Genomic DNA, 18256 nt, shown 5'->3' with positions numbered 1-18256 from the left:
AGCTGAAATTCAACAGCTAGTAAGGAAAGGTCCTTGTAGCCCAGCAGCCCTGTAAATATATCACTGCCATTGTTCATTACAGGCTACGGGCCTTGAATTGGCTTTTCAGGGTCCCAGGACTGAGGCTCAGCAGGCTTTGTTTGAACTTGCCCTGTCTGGACTTTTCTCTTGGCTTGTTTAGATGCTACAGCGATTATTCTACTTGAACAGGTTGCTATGCCTAATTAGTTTTATTTGTGCTTATCTTTCAATGGTATGACTATAGCTGTTCTATATATAGAGCAATAATTCCACTGTGTAGAGTGAAATATTGACCACTCTACCACAACGATGTAGTGGCAGAGCAGCACTCGGATGGTATGACAGAAGATGGAACACAGGATACAGTGTAGAGGAGTACAGGCACTGAGGTGGTAGCACTATAGACCTCAGGGATTCAATTCATCAATGGTCAGTAAAAGACATGGACTTAAGGAGCTGGAGAGAATGTTTACATACAAAATTTGGATGCACGATGATGTTGTAGATATTAATAAAGAATAGGTTGCAAATCTGTATAAGAGAATATGAGAACAGCCCAAACTGAACCCAGAGTGAAGAGAAGACCATCAACATGATATTTCCCTGGGAAAGCGGGAGAAACCCCACCAATACCACTCCAGCCAGCAGAGAATCGGGGACACTGAACCTTTCTGCAACTCCCTGCTCCTTGAGTGGGACCATTGATAGAGAACCAAGAAGGGCAGCAGATGGGTGTGCTTAACATTTGGAAGCATATTATTACTACTGAGACCTACTTGTAGAAATATTATTTTCTTTGTTTTATTCTTTTAATCTGCATTAATTAGATATAACAAGTCTTTTCATTATTCCTTTGTGATTTCAATTATACTAACAATAAATTCTTGGCTTTGTTTATAAGGTGTGTTTCGGTTTTGCATTACAACATTTTGAATTTACCAGTGTGACAGAAAAATGAGGACAATGATTATATAAAATCTCTTTCTTTAGATGTCAGGCACAGAAATCCAATTGTATCAAAAGAGTAAAATCCACTGTTTTATTTTTTCTTTTGTCTTGATACAACTCTCTGCTACTTAAGTCCTTTGTCAAAAATTACAAGAGCTAAGACTTTCTTTCACAGCATCAGTATGGATACTTTCACACCAACAATCTAAACAGCGGCACTAATTCAGTGGCAGAATAAGAGTCTGATGGGGTATTATGATTTATTTAAAACTGAATTACGGTAGATTTATTTCAGACTGTAAGAGAAACTTTTATACAAAAAGAATAGTTGAGATTGGAACAGATTAGATGTTGAGGTTGTAGAAAAGCTTCTGCAATTTGAGCTTTTTAATTAAAAGTTAACCAGGCTACTGCCAATGCTTGAAACTAAGTTGTTGGGGGAGGGAAACCTTAATCCATCTCTCATCTACCCATTTGACATCAATAAAGTGCCAGCAATAAAGGCCCAGAGCCTGCAGAAGGATCACAGGTCAGCAGGAGAGCACCTGAAGAGCAACAACGGAATTCTGGCCTCTCCAGTCCATAAGTCAGCTATACAAATGCATGTAGTATGGGGAATAAACAAGAGGAGTTACAGACGCCCACATGCCTGCAGGGCTAGGATCTTATTGACATCACGGAGACGTGGTGTGATGGTTCCTATGACTGAAGTGTTGGAATAGAAGGGTATAGGCTCTTTAGGAAGGATAGGCAGGGGAGTTGTGGAGGACATGTCACCTTCTATGTCAGTGAGCAGCTGGAGTGCAAAGAGCTCTACCTGCAGATTGATGAGGAACTGACCAAGAGTTTATGGGTCAGGATTAAAGTAAGGGTAGGGACAGGCGACGTTATAGCCGGGTTCTGCTACAGGCCACCAGACCAGGAAGAGCAAACAGATGAGGCCCTCTGTAGACAGATAGGAACAGCCTCATGTTCACAAGCCCTGGTCCTCATGAAGGACTTCAACCATCCTAATATCAGTTGGAGGGACAACACAGCAGGGCATAAGCAATCCAGGAGGTTCTGGGAATGCACTGAAGATAACTTCCTTCTACAAAAGAAAGAAGAGTGAACAAGCAGAAGTGCTACGCTGGACCTTGTTCTCACCAACAAGGAGGGGCTGCTGGAGAATGGGAAGCTCAAGGGCAGCCTTGGGTGCAGAGGTGATGAAGTGGTGGATTGCAAGATCCTTAGGACAGTGAGGAGGGCACACAGCAAGCTCACTATCCTGGACTTCAGGAGAGCAGACTTTGACCTTTTCAGAGATCTGCCTGGTACAGTTCCATGGGATAAAGCCCTGGAGGGGAAAAGGGTCCAAGAAGGCAGGTATGCTCTGTACTCTGTGCGTGTGTGTGCATGTGTATGCTGAGGTGTGTGTGTGGACATGCTCTGCTACTGAACTTAAGTCTGGATCACCGTAAATATACGGTCAGCATCTGAGTTGACAGCATGAATGGAACAATTCCAGTGATGGGTTCAGTCTATTTATCTGTATTGATGAAACAGCAAAAAACAGCCACAAAATGTCTGAGCATCCTATAGGCCTCACATTAGTCTTTTCCTGCACTAAATATAAGCACTATTGTACAAAACACAGCATACAAAGAAGCTAGTAGGGAGCCAGTTAAATCATGCATAAATCAATAGAAAGATGTTATATATCTCAGGTTTATGGCAATACCTTTAGTGTCTCCACAGGCTCTACTTTGATCTGATTAAAAAAGATTTGAAATACTACAAGAAAACACTTAAAATATGCTCAGCAAAGCCATGGGAATAGGTTGTTACCTAGACAACTTGAATCAACTGCAGAGCTAAAACCAAATGTTGAGTCTATGACAGCAGGAAGAGGTGTCACCAGTATAATTTCTTAGGGCTTTCTTTTAAAATTGACACTTAAATGCAGGTTCTAGATTTCAAACATGAAAGCATGCAAAAAAAAGAATGGTCTGACCAGTGGGTAGGTAAAGTAGTTTTATGCCTTATTTAACAGAATTTACAGCTTTTATTTGAGTTTCTTTTATGCTACAAATTATATTTACCTAGTACAACACCTTTTGTTTTCTCTGATATTCAATTTGTCTTAAGAAAAGAAAAAGAACTAAACACTCTTTTTACAAGGTACATATTATTCTGAAGCCTAGTATTTTATCCTTTATTTTTATGTAGACTGAAAGGCCAAAAATTTCTGTGAGAAAAAAGCGCTCACCCAGGAACAAAAGACTCATGCAAACACAAAACATACATTACAAGGTATGAGGGGTCCCTCTGCTGGAATTTGATGTTATTCCAGTCCTGAGATAAAATGCACACAAAAGTTCACACTGCAGAGTTCAAAACATTTCTGAAGAATGTGGCAAGAAAATTAATACTTTTGCTAGTCTAACCATAGCAATTCTTAGATTGTTATAATGTGCACTGACACTGAAGACAATAAAGCATATCACAGCCATTCCTGAGGAAAACACACCAGCTAATTCATGAACATTTACACTACTGTAGACAAACCCAGTTTTCAACTTCAGGAAGAGTTATACAAGCTGTAATATTTCTAAGATGCCATTTTCAAGGATTCCATACTAGACGAGCACTGAAAATGCACCAGTCAGAGCAGTGTAATAAAAGGCTATGCATAAAAACAAGCTTGGCTGCAAAGTCTCCTTTCAAACTACTCAAAAATCTTAATCCCAGATGGAATTTCAACATTATGATGCTAAACCAAATGTTCTCATGATAAAAGAGAAGCTTCATAAAGCAATCACAACAGGAACACAGATGCGTAAGAACATGAAGTCTTCAGAAAAGAATATAAAATAAGCAGAGTAACATAGGTAAAGCCAATCTGTGCCAAAATTATTTTCTAAGCAGAATTGTAAAAGAGATTCTTCTGGCATAGTGCTATACACAGGACTGAAAACAGAAACAGAGAAATATTCAGCTCATAATGCTATCAAACAGAACAATTCTGCATCGAAGCTGGTGAAGGTGTTGGAGACCAAGCCTTATAAGGAGCGGCTGAGGGAACTGGGGTTGTTAAGCCTGGAGAAGAGGAGGCTGAGAGGAGGCCTCATTGCTCTCTACAACCACCTGAAAGGAGGTTGTAGAGAGGAGGGTGCTGGCCTCTTCTCCCCAGTCTCAGAGGACAGGACAAGAGGGAATGGCCTCAAGCTGCACCAGGGGAGGGTCAGACCCGACATCAGAAAAAAATTTTTCACAGAAAGGGTCATCGGGCACTGGCAGAGGCTGCCCGGGGAGGTGGTGGAGTCACCATCCCTGGAGGTATTTAAAAGACGGGTGGATGAGATGCTCAGGGACATGGTTTAGTGGTTGATAGGAATGGTTGGACTCAATGATCCTGGGGATCTTTTCCAACCTTGTGATTCTGTGATTCTGTGATCATGGAAGGCAAGAAGACATAATAGAAAGAATAAACAAAAGTAGTCTAATAAATAAGATTATTTATAAATAATAGATTAGTTTATGGAATTAGCCAAACTATGGAGTTCAGAGGCCTGAAGACAGAGGTGTCTTGCAGGTTTTGGTAATGGTCAGGAATAGACTGGCAACAGATGCAGAAAAGCTCAGAGGTGCCCAACCGTTATAGCATATGCTGTCTAAAACTAACACAGGTACAGCACAGAAACAACTGACATCCCATATTGAGGGTCCACTGCTAGTGCTGATGAGTGTCTGAAAGTATATATTGAATAAAAAATGGAAAAAAGTATGCATGTGAAGCAAAGAATTAAAAGGAATCCTTTAAACTATTTTATGTATATCTGACTTCTCCCATACAGGGATAGTTCCTGAAGTGCCTCCACAAAAACCACTAATCTCAAGCAGGTCATGTATTCTCAATGAATTTTTGCTGTAATAGAAACATCAGATTTCACCTGCGTGTTTCAATATACTAGGCTGAGGCTTGCCCTTTGTACATACAGCTCATTCCATGTACATACAACAGCTTGGATTTCATTTTCCTCATGTTAACAACCCATTTCAGAGACCACCTACTCTCCATTAGGAAAAAAATGTGCGTTTCTATGTACTGTAACAAGCATGATGAAATATCTTACAAGATCTCATTTCCTGTTGGATGTTAAATGTTTTATTCATTTCAGCTTGCACATTTTATGCAAGAGAGACAAAGCAGAAGGAAGGGACGAACAGAAAATCTGCTGGATGCAAATGAAAAGCCCTCACTTAAGGTCTGAACTCAACACCATAATTCAATACCGCTTCGAAGTCTTTCTGTGGAGTTGTTAACTTCACATGAATCTGTTGCCAACAGAGGTTTGTTTCTAGGAGTCATGATGTATGTAGGGAATAAGTCTATTCTGCCACTAGCAAAGAAGTCCTTGAGAAAATGCCATTTAAGCACAGCATGCTGTTTCAAAAAACATTTTGCTTGGCTCCTATTCAGCGAGAAAATCCCTATTCCCTTCTCCTTTTTCAGTTTGGGGCAGCTATAGAAAAGATTTGTATTTAAGTTGGATTCCTAGTAGCAAAAAAATATGTTGGAAAAGTCTTTAGGTCAGTACCTAAAGTACTACCTCTAGGGTATGCAATACAGGGCTCATTTAGAGAATAAGTAACCTTATTTCCTGGAGCTTTTCTCAAAATGTCCTAGAGCTTTTCTCAAAAAAAAAAGAACATGCTACAGAAACACTGTCAGCTGTTTGCTGGGCAGTTCTTATCTGGACTATTATCAGTGTACCTGCTGAGGTTTACTGCCAGTTACTTCTTTTCCTATAAATGTATAATATGAGTTTTGCTGTATTTGGAAAGACTATTTCATATTGGAGTCCACTCCAACTTAGCAGACAAAATATACTCTATTAGACCCACATAGAAACACTAACAAATTTATTTAAATATCTCCAAAGCAACAAAACAAACAAACTAACAAACAAAATCCATAAGAGGTAGGGAAAACTAAGTTTTAAGTACCAATCTAGGGAAAAATACATTTGATATTTCTTATAGATTACATATATGAATTTAAGACAATGCAGGACAGAGCTAGTCTTCCTAAATAGAGAGAGAAAATTTTTAGATCTTGGTCTTCTGGGGTTAAAAATGTCAAGTAAAAGCAGGAGACATGCTCTGCCACAATAAACCATCACTCACAGGGGGCTGCTAATGTCACTGCATCAGTGGGCAGTTTTGAGACATGCTGAATCCTCAGCTGTCCTTTAATACTGTTTTGGCTTCTATGACTATATTTTCTTCCAATGGGAACAAGAGGGCAGAAGCAGGAAAAGAAATGGTGTCTCATCCCAGCCCAGATTCACTTCTTGTTCCAACATGATGAGGTAATAGCAAGTAATTACTCTGAGGTGTCTGAACACAGCCTGAGAGAAATAAGAACACAAGTTCCACAGAAAATTTATACTCTTGAAGTACAGAATAGGCCTTGTAAATACTAAAGCTTTTGCTTGTAAATTCAGTCTTATAGTCCTAGTTAATCTGAGGACCTTTACTGAAATACATGTGATATTATAATATTTTTAATTAATTAAATGTAAGAATAAGAACATCCCAGAATGGTGAAGTTCAAGCCCTAATTCACTAGACTCAAATACAAAAGAAAATTATTTCCTGACTGAAACTAATGCGTACTTGCCTGGAACGCATATTCCACCTTTAACATACTCAGAGAAGGGAATAACACTCAGAGTAAATACTGGGAGCTGCAAGATGAGACAAGTATTAAGATGAATCATCAGGAATGTTTTGTTGAGCCTCTGTCATTGTATTCTCATTCATCTGGAGTGCTCAAATGGCAAAAAGCACAATGACCAAGTGACAAGTTTCAGACACTGGATTGTTGCATTCAAAGTTAAACTTTTGACCTGTAGCTCTCTGTGATTACATTGTTTGGCCTGCAGATTAGCCAAACTGGTGAAATACAGATATATGGGCTAAGAGATGAGTGGAAAATTGACTGAGTAGGCTCAAAGTGTTGCAATTAAGAGCATAAAGGGCAGCTGATAGTGAGATCCCAACAGCATTCCTCAGGAGTCTATGCTAGGGCCAGTACTCTCCATGTCTTTTTTAGTGACCTGAACAATGGAAGGGAAATTACTCCTTGCAGGGTTGCAGAGAATATCAGACTGGAGAGAAGGAGTGCACTGGCAGGTGGAGAAATTTCTTTCAGAGCAATTTCAACAGACGAGATACGGACTGATCTCAAGTCAAAGTCCTGTACTTCGGATGGAATAACCCCACTCAACTGCTCATGCTGAGTTCTACTGGATAGAAAGCAGCTTTACAAAATGGACCTCTGGTCCTGGTCAATGTCACATCCTTCCAGTGAATAAAACATTAGCAGGGGTTGGCAAGCAGGTCCAGAGAAATTACTATTCTCTTCTATTCAGCATTTCTGAGAACTCACATGGAGTGCTGTGTCCAGTTTTGGGCTTCCCAGTTATGAAAAGTTATTTTCATACCAGAGTAAGTTCAGCAAGAGTTGCCAAGATGATTAGAGGGCTGGAGCACAAGATATATGTGCAGACGCTGAGAGAACATTTTGTAAGCCTGAAAGAAAGAAATCTAAAGGGAGATCTACCACTGCTTGAAGAGTGGGCATAGAGAGGATAAAGTCAAATTCCTCTTATAGGTGCAGACAGGACAATTGGCAATGGACATTTATAGCAATAAGGGAAATTCTGACTAGTAAGAAAATCTCTATGAGGGTAATCAGAAATTGAAAAAGAGTGTCCAGAGAGGCAGTATCTCTTCATACCTGAGATATTAAAAACTCAGATGAATAAACCCCTGCCTAAGTCTGGCCCTACTTTGAGCAGGGATTGGGTCCAGATGACCTCTAGAGGTCTTTCACATTTAGTTTATTCTGTTAAGAATATAGATTCCTCTACAGGACAATTTATTCCATCTGTTCTAGGACGAAGTGCCTTACCCTGTCTCTTCATTGCCTAGTGGAGCAGCATAGAAAACTGCTTATATAACTGCTAACATGCAGATGATAAATATTGCACAAAATATATTCATCCTTTGGTAGTATTCATCCAGGAAATTGCTCATAAAAAAAGGACTATACAACTGGTTTGTTAGTTATTTAATGTCCAGAACAACCTCTAAACTTAAAAGAGAATTATTCAAGAAAAACAAACTAATCCTCAGTTGAGAAGTAGGACGATTAAGAAAATCAGCAGCAATAATCCTATAAAAATATACTCTTGCATAAAAAATTAATTTTAGATATACAAATCCACAGGCTAATAAAAATCACAAGCTGTGCTCTTTAGTCTGTATATCAGAAATTACAAATGTATTACAGAACCACCCAACAACTATTTCTTTAGACACTTAAGCTTTTGAATAGAACCATTACAAGATGGCTTTGGCTAAAAACCTCAAACATTTGACAGCTGAGATTGCTCAAAGAAAATGATGTTGATCAATTTGAGAATAATAGATTTATTTTAACTGTTAAGGTCATCTTTTTTTAAGTAGCTAAATAAGATACTTTAAGTAGACTGATATCTTTTATATATTAGTGAGGTTGGATCCTAGGAAAAGCTGCAATTTCAGCTGTGAGCTATCTAAGCCTGAGCTACTAATTGTAGATTTATTTTATACTGATAAACAAATAAACATCTGAAGACATCAATACTAAGAGTGTCTAAGTGCCAATAGTTCACATTCTGGAGCTTCCGATTTGTCTTCATTGGTTGTCAAATAAGGTTCAGGTGACTAACTCAGTGTAAGGGCATATTAGTGTTCTGGGTCAGGAATAGGAATTTCAGAAGAAATCTGATCATAAACAGGGACAATGCTTTCATCTGCTTCACAGTGTCATCTTGCAGCATGTAAGGTGAATTCCTTTGAGAAGAAAATAAACCAGAAGATGCATTCCAGGATCACAACTGAATACTTCTCATTATTTGACAGAACGAGATGAGGTAATCGGGAATAACCCCTTCAAAACTTGCATAGTGTAGATCTCCACTACTCAGAATCAGTTGTTCTGGTTCTACAGATTCATTTCTATTTCTTGCATCATTTTCTAATGAAGATATAGCCCATGACTAAATTTTAGACCAATATGTTTAACAGAGATTAATCGCATTTTAGGATTCACCCACTAACAACTCACTCATACTTAAGACTACTCCTCTATTTCGCTATGAGGGTACAGCTTACCTTGTAGTTTTCAGAATCAGATGTCACTGATGCATTCGGTCAATTTTGTGATTTAGAGTTTGTCTTTATTTACTGACTTAAAAGAAGCAATAGTGACATTAAAAAGTGTTGTCTGTAAATATGGGATGTACAAAGGCTTTCTACTGACATTTGGAAGCTCCCAATATCATATTAATGTGGGCTTTAAAAGACAGTTGATTCCCAGAGGATCCTTGGGGAAAGAGCATTTTTTTCTATTTTTCCTCTCAAGTGTTCCTAGTTGTCCTGTCTCCCGCTTTACAGAGGATTTGAAAACAAAGTAACTTTCCTATGACAGAAAACACAGAAGACTAAGATCTCTAGCACTGCGTGTTCTTTGCTGAGATCCTGTCTTGTAGCCACGACAGCAATTATAATGAACTATCAGATAGGTGATTAAGCTTCACCTCATGGAAGACCAGTCAATCAGGTCTACCAGACAGATGAAAGTGAATGATAAAATATATGATTGAATCAAAATAATTTTACCTACTCAAAATCTCACTGGTGGATAACAGGGAACGGATGGCACTGAACTCACTGGTGATTGATTTAATTAATTTCCATTTGTCGTGTGTTTATATTTAAATTATTGCTTATAGTTTGCTATAGTTTGCTTTGTTTTTTCCAGATTTATTCAAGTTCTGGTGCTCCCTTTACCTTCCCTTTGTCACAAATTTGTAAACTAAAACAAAATAACTCCCTTAAAAAAGATTTAATGTGTTTTGTTAGGTGACATAGTCACGGCCTCATAAAATTTAAAATTGTATTTTTTGCTACTTTTAATAACCAGTGGCAATGGTGTTAGGTATTGAAAGAGTTTTTGTCAAAGTAAAGAGGCCAGTGAGAGGGCTATGCAAAGTCCTGTGCCTTAGTAAAGTCCAATCTGTGACATATTTTCAACTCAGTTATATACTAGGAATATGAAGAATAGCCATCAATTGCAACTATCAGGGTTTCCCAAGATCAACAAATGACAAACGCATCAGTCCTGTATGAAAAACAGCATTTTCAGTGCAGCTTTGAAACTGAGCTTGAGATGATCAGTAGAAACTGACACCTTGTAATGACACAGCTTGCCACTGTTCAAAAGATATTCTCTGGGGTCTTGAATTCCTCACAGACCAAATTAGAATCATAGAATCATGGAATCATAGAATCGTAGAATAGTTCGGGTTGGAAGGGACCTTAAAGATCATCGAGTTCCAACCCCCCAGCCATGGGCAGGGACATCCCACTAGATCAGGCTGCCCAAGACCCCATCCAACCTGGCCTTGAACACCTCCAGGAATGGGGCAGACACAACCTCCCTTTGCAACCTGTTCCAGTGTCTCAGCACCTTCATGGAGAAGAAATTCTTCCTCGTGTCTAATCTAAATCTGCCCCTCTCCATTTTATACCCATTCCCCCTTGTTCTGTCCCCACAAGCCTTTGTGGATTGTCCTTCTCCAGCTTTCTTGTAGGCCTCTTTCAGGTACTGGAAGGTCGCTATAAGATCTCCTCCAAGCCTTCTCCTCTCCAGGCTGAATAACCCCAACTATCTCAGCCTGTCCTCATAGGGAAGGTGCTCCAGATCATCTTTGTAGCCCTCCTCTGGACCTGTTCCAACAGCTCCATATCCTTCTTACGTTGAATATCCCACATCTGGACAATGTATTCCAGGTGGGGTCTCACAAGAGAGGAATAGAGGAGCAGAATCCCCTCCCTCGCCCTGCTGGCCATGCTTCTTTTGTTGCAACCCAGGACATGGTTGGCCTTCTGGGCTGTGAGCACACATTGTTGGGTCATGTCAAGCTTCTCATCAACCAGCACCCCCAAGTCCTTCTCTGCAGGGCTGCTCTCAAGCACGTCATCCCCCATAGTGTACTGAAAATGAGGATTAATCCCACCCAGGTGCAGGACCTTACACGTGGCCTTGTTGAACCTTATGAGGTTCTCAGAGCCCCATTTCTCCAGTCTGTCCAGGTCCCTCTGGATGACATCCTGTCCTTCCGGTGTGGCAACTACACCACTCAGCTTGGTGTTATCTGCAAACTTGCTGAAGGTGCAATCAATCTCACTGTCAGTATCATTGATAAAGATATTAAACAGCACCAGTCTCAGCACAGACCCTTGAGGGACACCACTTGTCACAGATCTCCATCTGGACATCAAGTCATTGACCGCTACTCTCTGAATACGACCATCCAACCAGATTCTGATCCACCAAACAGTCCACCCATCAAATCCATATCTCTCCAATTTAGAGAGGAGGATGTTGTGGGGGACTGTATTGAAGACTTTACAGAGGTCTAGAAAGATCACATCCATTGGTTTACCCATGTCCACTCCTGTGGTTACCCCATCATAGAAAGCCACCAAGTTGGCCAGACAGGACTTGCCCCTGGTGAAGCCATGCTGGCTGCCACAAATCACCTCCATGTCCTCCATGTGCTTTAGCATAGCTTCTAGGAGGATCTGTTCCATGATCTTCCCAGGCACAGAGGTGAGGCTGACAGATCAGTAGTTCTCGGGGTTGTCTTTTCTACCCTTTTTAAAAATGGGCACAATGTTACACTTCTTCCAGTCACACAGGACTTCTCCTGACTGCCACGACTTTTCAAATATCATGGAGAGTGGCTTGGCAATCACATCAGCTAATTCCCTCAGGATTCTGGGATGCATCTCATCAGATCTCATAGACTTACATATGGTCAGGTTCCTCAGGTGGTCACCAACCCGATCCTCCTCTACTGTGGGAGGGAGTTTACCCCACAGTCACTATCTTGCTGTCCCATGACCCAGGAGCGGTGAGGAGAGCGGTTATCAGTGAAGACTGAGGCAAAAAAAGATAAGTACCTCAGCCTTCTCCTCATCTGTTGATATGACATCACCATATATTTCCAATCATCAGTGGAGGTACGTTCTCTTTGACCTTCCTCTTTTGATTGACGTACCTGTAGAAGCCATTGACGTACCTGTAGAAGCCAAATTAGTCAGCTGGCCTAAGAGTGCCAGGCTAAAAAGCCCAGACCTACGTGCTGAATTTAGCATATAGCAAGGAAATGCCCAGGGTTATACTGGAAGGGGTAAACCAAATATGTCATGATTTACATCAATGAAGAGTCATGAAGTGTGTGGTAGCAGTGAAATTCCCCAAGTCTCATTAAATCATGGTCAGAAAAATTCATCATTGCCAGGAAACACACCGGTAGAATTCACTTAATTACTAAAAAAAGTCAATCCAATCTGGAGTTGGCAGAACAGTGTACAAACATTTGTCCATTTCATGAAATGGAACTATAAAACAAAACAAAAACTGACCTGAGCATTTTAAAGCTTCTGCAAATTATTGTAAAATGAGATGTCTAATTTGTAGGAAGGGTGGAGAATATTTTCTGGCCACTGGTTAGAGTAAAGCGAAACCATTCCATGCTACTCTGAACAAGAAAAATGAAAGTTAGGAATTGAACATTATGACTTTGCACAGTGAAAAATGAAGTCTGTCAGATAACTGGAACAATCTAAAGCCGAAGAAGTTTGCTATATAAAATGTTTTAGCGATGTACGTATAGGTAGATTGTAAATGACTACCCATGTTATACCAGTGTTGCTGTTTTCCAAGTCCATACTAAAGCTAACTAAACATTTATTACACAGATATAAGTTTTTATGGCCAGAATTACGATACTTTTTAAAAAACTAAAGAATGTTAAAAAAAGCTGCTACTGCTTATCAGCTGTAGGCTGTACTTGTGAACAAGTTCTGACTTAACAATTTTTAAGATCTCACTTTACCCTGTAGATAAAATACTATTACTATAAGAGTTTGGTTTTAAAAAAAAAAAAAAGTCATTCTCAAATTTTCTTGCAAATTACTTATTTCTTCTGTATAGTAAATCAATAGCACAAGTAGCATTTTTATGTGTATATGTTTATATACATACACACCAGTTAGACAATCACAGCTATACAGTCACAGTTTAAAATATCTTCCAATAACAGCAGGAATGAAAATAAAGCTACTTAATTTCATCTTCACTTAAGAGATGGGTAAATCTGCTACTTCACCTTTTTTTTGGAAGATTCTGGGATATGAGGAAAATATTTGTAGTAAACTATGAAAAATCATAAAGCTTTTAAAATACCTAACAATAAAATGCTATTTCAAATATATCTCCTAAAAACACTTGAACAACTTTGTACTAAAAATTTAAACTCATTGAATGTACATTTATTGTATATTTTCTATTCAGAAATAAAAGTTTCATACTTTTAAGTTTCTACGCTGTGTGAAAAGTCACATAGAGATTTCTAACGTCAGACTTCATAAAATGCCTTTGCAATGACGGTGCATTTTCCCATAAGTACCTTGTTAAAAAGAAAAATTTGCAGTACTCAAATTTGTGATTGCTAGTGCAAGTCAAGACAGAGCTCTTTGGTACTGACAATCTAAAAGATTACGTAGATTATAAATATCTTCTAAATATTTCTGGGAAGAGAAAATAAACTGGTTTTATTCTCTCCACATTTGTTTTCTCTTCTGCCCATTCATCTTGCAGAAAAGTTTAGCTTTCCTAAAGTACAGTGGCTGCAAGGAAACAGAAACCGCAGAGTGCTTAATGTATGTAGCAACTTAAAAATTATGTTCTATAATTTTGCCATCTGCAAATGATTAAAATTATTAAAATCTCATTAATTTAACTCAGTTTTTTTTACACAATCAATTGGAAGAAGTAGTCCAAACTCCCATATTAAAAGTTCCCAAACTACCTTGGTTCACCTACCACATAGTGAAAAATATGTTTTATTATACTAACATACTTGTCTTGTGTGCATTATACCCGAATTTAAACATAGCTACACCAGTGCCATAAAACTAAAATATTTTATTACAAATGAGGCAGGCTTTGTCTTGATTATGAGGCTTCACTAATCCTATTCTTTTTATATTGTGTTATTCATTCTTCCTCACTGCCTCCCTTTCTTTTTTAATCCTCAAGTTTTTCCATGCAATCAATAGTAATTAACAACCGAGCTTCTAAAAGGATGAATGTCCCCTGGACATTGCTAGTTTCATTTGCTATTTAAATGTCAGAAGTCACATAATGACATTTTCCTGTAGGTGGGTGGAATCTTGTGAATAATGGAACTTTTTCTAGTTATAAGTTAATGTACATTGGCATTACAGTGTACATTATTTACAGATTTATGGGGGGGAAGGGGGGAGGGTAGCTATAACAGTAGTCAGTAATATCTGTTTCTATAAAAATCATTACTTTAGAACAATTCCAAAGTGGATTGAATTAATATTGAATTCATGCATTATACACTTACGTTCGAAACTTCAATTCCTGAAGCCTTAGAGATTCCTGAATCTAACAGAACCTCAGCTTTTTTACATTCATTTATTCCAGCAATCTAATGTTCTCTTATACTCTACTAAGGCTGTCCAGCATCTCTCATGTTTAAGCACGTCAGGGATCCATTGCCTAAAACTCTCAAGGGAGTCAATTTAATAGATACACTTTGAGAAGACAAATTGAATCAGCTTTCTACAGAAGTCAATGAAATTTGCTTTTAAAGCATGTCTGGAAAGAACCGTAGTGCCTCTTCCCTTTTGTGTGCTAATAAATGAAACACATATTGTTGAACAGGAAGGCTATACATCTCTCACATTGCCCGTAACTGCTGTCGTAGAGCAGTTGGGACAGGCACGTGACATATCTAAACACAACAGTTAAGTTGGATGGTTATTATGTTCATCCCTAGTCAGTACAGCTTTCCATAACTACCAGGTTATAGCTTATTCTAAACTATAGTTTATTTACTCATGTTTCTGGCTATTCCTATGTACACATACATTTTTTTTTTTAATAGAGATAGCAATTTAACATAAGAGTTAACATTCCTACTTGGATGAGGCTGAAGTCGTGTTATAGGATCTCCAACAGTTTACCTGTCAAGGCAAAGTTCCCTGAGCGTCCCTACTGTCACAGATTGTGTGTTGATATACTATAGGGGAACATTTTGGAACATTGAGACTTTCTAGCATTTGGCAAAAGCAGCCTATATGCAAGACAGCCCACTCTGTGGAGGACTCTGCATTAAGTATCCTAAATTCACCAACTCGCATCCCACAGTCATAAATGATGACTTAACCCACCACACCAGATGACAAATCCCATTGTCCTATGCCCTGTACAGGACATGCCTCTGCTGGGCCTTCACTGCATAGGCACATAGCATCTCATTTACAACAACACAATTACAATGAATTAGAAATGCCAATTAATGTCAGCTAACCAGCAGACAACACAGAACAGGTAATAAACCTTCACCCTCTGCTCCATGTGGACAAGGTGTTCTCAGGGGAAGTCTGAGGTCAGCACCAGCATGCACCAACAGAATACAAGTGCACCGATGACCAGTGAGAGAAGGTGATGAAAAGGACAAACAATGCCTGCCCATGTAGGTCCTTTTTGTTTGTAAAGCAAAATTATTCTTTCCCAACAACTCTCTACTGTATTCAAATGCAGAATCATAAGAGAGTTGAGGTTGGAAGTGATCTCTGGAGGTGACCTTGTCCAAATCCCAAGCAGCACCACCTACAGCCGGTTGCCCAGGACCATGCCCAGATGGCTTTTGAACATCTTCAAGACTCCGCAGAATCCCTGGGCAACCTGTGCCAGAGCTCAGTCACCCTCATAGTAAAACCATGTTCCCTGATGTTCAGACAGAACCCTCTGCATTTCAACTGATGTTCATTGGCTCTTGTCCTGCCACTGGTCATTGCTTAAAAGAGCCTGTCTCTGTCCCCCTTGCACCCTCCCTTCAGCTATTTATATACATTAATAAGACTACGCCCCAGAGCAGGGTGTCCTCTGAGCTAAACTGTCTCAGCACTCTCAGACTCACCTCATAACAGAGATGCTACAGTCCATTAACCATCTTCATGGTCATTCACTGGACTTTCTCCGGTATGTCCATGTCTCTCTTGTACTAGATAGTTCAGCATTGGATGCAGTGCTCCAGGTATGGCTTTGACATAGTTGAGTAGAGGGGAAGGTTCTCCTCTTTCAACCTGCTGACAATACTCCTAGTGCAGCCCAGGACACCACCAGCTTTCTTTGCTGCAAGGGCACACTGCTGTCTTATGTTCAGCCTGATGTCCACCAGGACATCCATGTCCTTTTCTGCAATGCTCCTTTCCAGTGAAGTGGTCCCCAGAATACATTGGTGTATGAGGTTGTTCTCTTCCAGGTGGAGGTCTTGCACTTCTCCTCGAACTTCATGAAGTTCCTATCAGCCCATTTCTACAGTCTGTTGAGGTCTCTTTGGATGGCAGCATAACCCTGTGGCATACTAGCTGCTCCTCCCAGTTTGGGGTAGTCTACAAGCTTGCTGAGGGCACACTTTGTCCAACCATCAAGATCATTAATTAAGATGTTGAACAGGACTGTTGACCCCTGAGGTACTCTGCTAAATACTGACTTAGTACTAGACCTTGTGCCACTGGTCACCACCCTCTAGGTCTGGTCATTCAGCCAGTTTTCAATACACCTCAATGTCTGCTAATCCAGCCCATAAGTCAACAGCTTCTCTATGAGGATATTATGAGAGACAGAGTTCAAAGCCTTACTGAAATTGAGGTAGATAAGATCCATTGATGTCCTTGAATGTACTAAGCCTTCACAATCCTTCACATGGATTTTTAAAACTGCCTCATTTCAACCTATATTAATCTATGTCTTTCTTTATTCAATGGAAAGCAATGTCACTAGCTGTGTATCTGGGAATCCAGCTGCACATGCAAACGACACCTGTCCTCCAACTGCAGGAGTGAAAGCACAGCTCTGTAAGTAGCAGACACTACTCAGCTCAAGGAAGAATGTATATATTTTCTCTTTAGCTCAGTCTCTCAGCACACCTAGTGTTTCAAGTCTGTTTTAAAGGAGCTGACCTTTCCAGGAAACATTGCTTGAACTTTTGTGTCAAACTTAGAAACTTAGACTTCACACTAAGAATCATGTGAAGATAAAGAACATGATGAGGCTTAAGAAGTCTGTGGAGACTTGAAAATTGGCATTTTCCTATTAACAGCATCCCTCTTAGTTCTGCTTCTTTATTGGCATTTTTGCTCTTTTATTAATTCTTCCCCAAATCAGAAATTTCATCTGCTAAACACAAAACATGAGGTTTTCTGATGACAATTTAGTGGTTTTCCACCAATTTTTTTTACTCTTGTAGGGCAGTGTAGGTAAAAACCTACATTTATCCTGCCATAAAAGTCAGTCATTTATGTTTCCAACACTGAAGTAGATGGCTAAATCCAGTTTTAATTGTACATACCATTAAATAAGTGAGAAATCCTACAAAATGTTACAGAAATTAAACAGTTAATTGAACAGGATGTTAATTTTAAATTTTGAATGATGAACTATTACACTCTATTGAACAGCTGAACTGTTTAACGTACCAACAGGTTTTCCAAAACCATTGTTTTATTATTTTCTGACTGAATTGAGTTAATTAATAAAAATAAAGTGTTATTAGGGCTTACATTCATGCATGTTTGCATACAAACAGAGTGAGGTCAAAGTATATTTTAAGAAAAGGTACAGCGTCATGATTTTCAAAATAATTGATAACTTTTTATATTTTAATTATTAAAAACATGGTTATCAGAGATTAGGTGTTCAGCACTTCCAGGAAGCCAGACCTTTTGGTAGTGCCTCAGCCTGGATGCAAAAATAAAGAGATCTAAATGCTTCATATTTTACAAGATGGGTAAAGAGATTATATAAACCACAAAGCGCTTCTGAATAAATGGAACATAGAGCTGTGTCATTGCATGGAAAATTTTACACCGAAAGAAATGAGTGATAATTCTAAAATAGATTCATAAACTTCAGGAATAGAAAGCAGTGAGTAGTAAAAGCTATGGAGGGAAATGATACCAAAAGTGATAAAGATTAGCCATTCTCAGACAAAGAACAGGTCCAATCAGAATGTTTAACTGATCCAATAGTTTGAACAATTATTTTAAATAGAGGGTGACATGGTTGTGAGAACCTCTGAAA

The sequence above is a fragment of the Cuculus canorus genome, chromosome 2 (assembly GCF_017976375.1).
Source record: "Cuculus canorus isolate bCucCan1 chromosome 2, bCucCan1.pri, whole genome shotgun sequence".
NCBI classification, from domain to species: domain Eukaryota; kingdom Metazoa; phylum Chordata; class Aves; order Cuculiformes; family Cuculidae; genus Cuculus; species Cuculus canorus.
This window is presented reverse-complemented; position numbering follows the sequence as displayed.